Raw genomic sequence first — 6,000 nt, forward strand, 5'->3', positions numbered from 1 at the left:
TGTTTCACAATCTGTTTGATGGACCTGTTTTGTTTTTGCAGTCTGGCTGCCTGTTTGACTTGTGTCAGGAGCGTCTTTTGACAGCTGCTTTCAAATGCAAATGCAACGCTTGAAATCAACTCCACACCTTTCACCAGCTTCAATAATAGAAAACTAGGAGGGAGTAGCACGCATCTGCTTGTAAACAGCTTCTGAGTCATCCCTCGTCTAACCATATTTGTGCTCGTGAAGAAGGAAGTTTTGCACATCAAAAAAACTGTCACTTCTGATTTTTCAGTCTCAAAACTGATAGATTTTTTTTGTTTGCTTGTTTAAAGTTTTTATGCCTACATGTTCATTTCTTTAAAACACAAGCCAGAAGCAAGGAAGTGAAGCAGCGATAAGTTCACTTTCATACCAAGCTTGATTTGGTCACTGATGAAACTGAAGCACAGTGTTACACTTTGAGGTTGCTTAACTCTCTTACAATCAGTGGGCACTCTCATGACAGGAATGACAACCAGCTCTACAAGCTTCTCTCGCTGTGTTATCTCCAAATCAAGCATTTCTCTCAAATCATCAGAGGTGACTCGGCACAGTTCTACTTTACACTCAGTAAAAACAATTTTTTTTACTTTTTTATTTTTGTAACATGTCACGCCCACGCTTGGCCTGCACGTTTTGACGTTTTACAACACACACAAAAGGCCACAACTACACACAAAACAATCAGCTATGGATGCAGAAACCACTACAAATGAATGCTGGCAACAACAAAGAGATGCAAAGCAGCCATAAAGAGGCGCGTAATAACTACAAAGAGATGCAAAACATCCAAGAAGAGACACAAACCCTCAAAGCGGTGACAAGTGATTGTGGCAAACTGTGCAGCATACAGTGCAAAACAATAGCAAAGACAACTTAGCATATCTTTACATTCGAAGGGTCTTGCCTCAGAGGGGGATTCTTTACACAGCCATATACCTGGGGACCAATTATTTCAAAACCTGGACATGCAGCCAGGACTAATTTCTGCCAGCACCATCACATTAAGCAGCAGCAGCAGTGTAGCTGTCAGCCGGGTCTGTGAGGACTCTTTAATGATCATCTGTCAGAAGCACTGTCAAGGCAGCAGCTCATATCCGAGCCTGAGACTGGGAGCACAGCACAGGTACAGGAGGCTTATGGCTGTATGGCAAGCTGATTTGTCATAAAATACTTGGACAGGCTCTTCAGAGCAGATAATCAGAAGAAAATTATTCAAGTAAAGTCAGCATTTCAGGTTTGGCAGACACCATTCTTTTGGACAAATGGCGCTACTGTTCTGTTCGTGTGTATTGGGCTTTCTAATAATTTTACCTGAGAAATTCCGTATTCATGTTAGTATATTAAGTACTAGATGATAACCAGCTTAACTACTAATACCGATACAAGCTAATAGCAATGTATTTAATGTCGTTTAAACACTGTAGCTATGTGTTTTCCAATAGAGACCATATGTGTGTGAATGACCAACTTAAGGAGCTAGAAACTGACAAGTGAAAAATAGAAAGTTTATTTCTTTTTAATATAAGATTTTGAGGTTGATGCTGGTCAGGAATCTCCAACTTTCTGAGGTGGAATTCCTTCTTTGGGAGCCTTTCCAGCTGCTTTTTCCTGACTTGGACAGCAGAAATTCCAACTTACAAATGGATAGGACTATAACTATAAAAGCAAAAGGGAAAAAGTGACATCATTTGAAAGAAAGCCCTTCTGAAATATCTGAAATACCTTTTTTTCTGACAAAGAAGAATTGAGTTAGAGATAACTGAAAACAGAAAGTCATGGGAAAACAATACATCTTTTTCCAGTTCTTACCAGGACATAATAAAAATGGTCTGACCTTCGCCTGGTTCTGAAATTATTCAAATCTAACCTCAAGTGTAAAAAGATACGCAACAAATTCCATCATGTCATTACTTAATAAATAATGATTAAGTTAGAATTTACAATTTTGATGTGGGTAAACGAAGTCCACCCTTGTTGCTTCTACAGTCTGGGAAGGGTTATAAGGCCATTTCTAAGCTATTTGGATTTCATCATTTTACAGAAAGAAAGAAAAACAAATGTCCATCCTCCCAGGATTGGACGTCCCAGCAAATCCGGCCCAGGTTCAGATCAAGGAGTGCTCCGAGAAATTACAGAAAAACCCAAGAGCTCCATCTCAGACTCTTCAGGCCTCAGCAGGTTAAAGGTTCATGATAGTAAAATTAGTAAAAGACTAAACAAAGCTGTGGCTCAGTGGTTAGAGCAGTCGTCCTCCTCCAAGCCAGTCGATTCCTGGCAGCAGGCCAGAAACTGAGCTCCTCACTGCCTTTAATGTGCCCCATCAGTGTATGAATGTGATCCAAAACACTGTATATACAATATTATTTATTTATTTATCCCTGATGGGAGGGTGTTTTCACTATGTGCTGGTTGGCTGAGCGTTATGAAACGTGGCCCTTATTTAGAGCTAGCATAAATATGGGGAGGTCTATCCACATGTAGGTGTGCCAAATTGGCTCGCTAGCGCCATCTTGAATGCAGCCCCTCTGACTACTTTAACGTATGCGTATGAAATTTGATACATAGATGCATCAGATAGTGCTTACAGGTATGTAGTTCACCATTTATTCTAGAGTCAAAACCTAAGGTTATTTGTCTGAAAGTTAAAGGTAGATCAAAATAGGGTGATGCAACATAACTAGCATTTAGCTACTTTGAGTAGCCTTTTGCTACTTTTAGATTTTAGCAAACCTTTTACTGTTTTTAGCTAGCATTTTGCTACTTTTGTGTTTTAGCTACTCTTTGCTTCTCTTTTTTTAGCTTTGAGCTTATGTCCTGCTTTCTTTTCAGCTTTAACAGCTCAGTTTCAGCTCCTTCAGAAAAGTTCAGCAGTCATTCAGTGCTCAGCAGTCTTTCCCGTGGTGGCAGATGAGTGTAGTTTGATTTATATGTCACAACGGCCTGCCATACACAACTCTTGCGTGCTGTTTTACCTGGCGGCCACAGCTCGGGCGCTGATTGGTCCGCTTGGCGCTCTGCCCTGAGGTGACGTCAGGAGGACTGGCTGCTGGTCCAGGCTCGGTCAGTGGGAGCGCTCCGAGCTGCGGGGACGGACGGACGCGGAGCCGCGACTGAGCCAACATTTTCAGGTAGGGAGGACCGTCTTCTCACCAACTTTAACCGAGACTCTATTAATAGTAATAATAATAAAAATAAAAATAATAATAAAGACCAGAGGGAGTGGCCTGCTGCCTGGCATTTTGACAGCTTTCTTCACCTCCCGCCGCCCCGCGACATTTATCAGTTCTGCTCATTAACGAGCCGCGTTACTACGTTCCTGTTTGTACTTTCCGTCCAAGAGGAACGCGCTCACACAGAGACTGAGCTGGCGAGTTTAAAGGTGAGTCGGTTCGCATGCTGTGTGTGTGTGTGTGTGTGTGTGTGTGTGTGTGCACTTTCGAGGAGCAGATACTGACATGGACCATGCTCGACAGCGGAGGTGATGGCTTTCTGTTCTTCCTTGAAGCCACAGGAGGGCTGCGATGTGGCCGAGGACGAGTTGAGCCAGCCGCCTATAAATAACCGAAGCCCCGAAGGCGTTATTAATCTTTAAAACAACTTGTGTTATTGTCTGGCGATTCAAGCCACACTCTGCTTCTTGTATTCGCTGTTTCCTCCACTTTCTTTTCCCTGTATTCCTCTCAAACACACCCTCACCTATTAGCCGTCCACTGATCAGCCAGTAAGTCTGCTTTCATTGATATATTTGCTGCATCAGAAACACAAGAAGACCAGTCAGCCCATGCGCCTGTGGGGACATAAGATTCACTGATTTACAGTGGCAGCGAGGCACCATGCCAACCTTCCTTTTTAAAAACCTTTGTTTCTGACTCAAATGAGAAGCGTTTGGAGTAAATGAATGATGAATCACAAACTGTGTTTTTCTCTGTGTGTGTTGGTGCTGTCAAACACTTGGCACACCAGGGAAGGCTCTCGCCCACTGCTGCACAGGCCTTGACGCTTTTGAGTTCATCTGTTTGACCCGATGATTCATTTTTCTTCTTATTGTTGTTGTTGTTCTATGAAATATGTGAATGGAGTTCTGTCTTGTCAGCTTCGACTTTATCAGGCTTTTTTTTTGTTGTTTATGTGTGTTTTTGTGCCTTGTAGTTTTTCTTTTCTTCTCATTTTGTGTCTATCTGTGTCTCTGACTTGAGATTTCCAAGCAACACAAGATTACCGCAGTGATACCGTCTGAAATATGATCCCAAAGGCAAAAACCCGGATACTCTTTGGAAGGCCAGATCTTAAACTCATTATCCGGGTCCGTCCAGGTCCTGCCCAGTAAACCATTTCCTTTATATGCAGTCAGGACTTTTTTTAATGTGTGTGTGCATATGGGAGGTCTAATGGCTGAAACAAAGAGGTGTAATTAAAGTTATAGTTTCGATCTTGTTGAAGTGGGGTTCTGTGGAGAGTTTATGAACATTTAATATCTCACCTGTTGTAGACGGTGCTTTGAATGGCCTCAGTTTGGAGAAATAAAGTTTAATTCGGTCCAGATTGACAAGCTAATGGTGGCGAGTGGATTGCTGCTGTAGGGCCTTATTAAATTAGTATTAGTTTTTGTCAATTTTAATATTCCTCTAATTCCATGTTTCCATTTTTTTAAAATTCCTTGTTTTATGACTGAACCACTTTTTTTCTTACCTAAAAGTGTTTTATTATATGTAGGAGTAATACAATTGCAACAGTCCCAGTAGGAAAATGTTCAAGGTTTCACAAATTTTGACAAATTTGAACACAAACACGGCAAAGAAATTGAGCTGCAGATCAACAAAACACTCAGTAACCGACTAAAGTGTTTTAAAATCTTCCTGGAAGTAATTTGAAAAAAACCCCCACAAAACAATACTTACATTTCTTACGTACAAAATGATCTGAAAAGTTGAAAAGCATAGAAATCCTCATCTCTGCTAAACTGCCTGAAACCTTTTATTTGTTGTTCAGGCTCAACATGTTTGCCTTGTAGCAATTTTAGCATGCCTCAAACTATAAATGAACAACTTTATTACCCTTCAATTAGTTTCCGACCACTCCTTTTATCAATCAGAGCAGCCTGGAGCTAAGATTGGAGTGATTCAGACACAGAGGTGTTTCAGCAATGAACAATTTGAAGAAAAAAACCCTTCTTTTTACAACATATAAATGTATAAATCTTTTCTGGTAACCCCCTCCCACTACTATGATGATAAGCATCCTGTTGAACACAACTGAGGTTCTTTAAATTGTTAAAGATGGACAAACAGTGAGAAAATATTTACTGAAATAATTAAGGTACTCTTTGTGGCTGACTAAAGTAAATCTGCCTCCACAGGAATGCAGTCTGACACGTGCCGTTAACAAGAGGTTTTGTTTGTAGTTTGGGGAAGTGCCACGGCCTGTCGTCTGAAAACTGATTTAAGGGCGCTGAAATTAAGCCAAAATCAAAGCTCTCCAGTGGGAAAAGACAAAAAAACCCCAAAACAGATTATTAAACGTGTTCGTTTGTTTTCGGCTCTTTTTTTTTGAGACGAGCGAATTTGTTCAGAATAAATCTGAACGTGGAGTAATTTTTTTTGTTTGTTTGCTTTTTAGATTTGTGGTTTTCTCAGTCGCATTAAATTGTCTGTTCGCAAACACGTGCGCACGCGCGCCCGTTTGTATGGAAGTCTTGCCGAACATTTTAAAGGGAGAACGTCTCTGCATTAACCTTTACACTGAAACTTGCAACTTGATGTCAGCTTGTCACGTGTTTCACTGTCGTCACGTGTACATGTGTATGTGTGTGTGTGTTTCTTCTGTCTGCTGCTCGTCACAGGAATGGGAAACCAGTGAGTACAGCGACTCTTACTCTGTGTGAACCTTTTCAAAAACAAAGGGGGAATGCTGCATGTCATCTTCTACTCAGACGTGGTTATGATGTTGTGCTCCTCCCCGCCCCCTCCCTCACCC

The 6,000-nt window shown here is 41.2% G+C and overlaps 1 protein-coding gene across 1 annotated transcript in view; it reads left to right on the forward strand.

The window, feature by feature from the left end:
* Positions 1-3,069: 3,069 nt before the first annotated feature.
* camk1b (calcium/calmodulin-dependent protein kinase Ib) overlaps positions 3,070-6,000 on the forward strand; it is a gene marked incomplete in the record, with an annotated part of 37,166 nt that continues 34,235 nt past the window's right edge. The window contains 1 exon segment of the mRNA XM_017434621.3: positions 3,070-3,155.

This window comes from Kryptolebias marmoratus, linkage group LG4 (genome assembly GCF_001649575.2).
Source record: "Kryptolebias marmoratus isolate JLee-2015 linkage group LG4, ASM164957v2, whole genome shotgun sequence".
Lineage (NCBI taxonomy): Eukaryota > Metazoa > Chordata > Actinopteri > Cyprinodontiformes > Rivulidae > Kryptolebias > Kryptolebias marmoratus.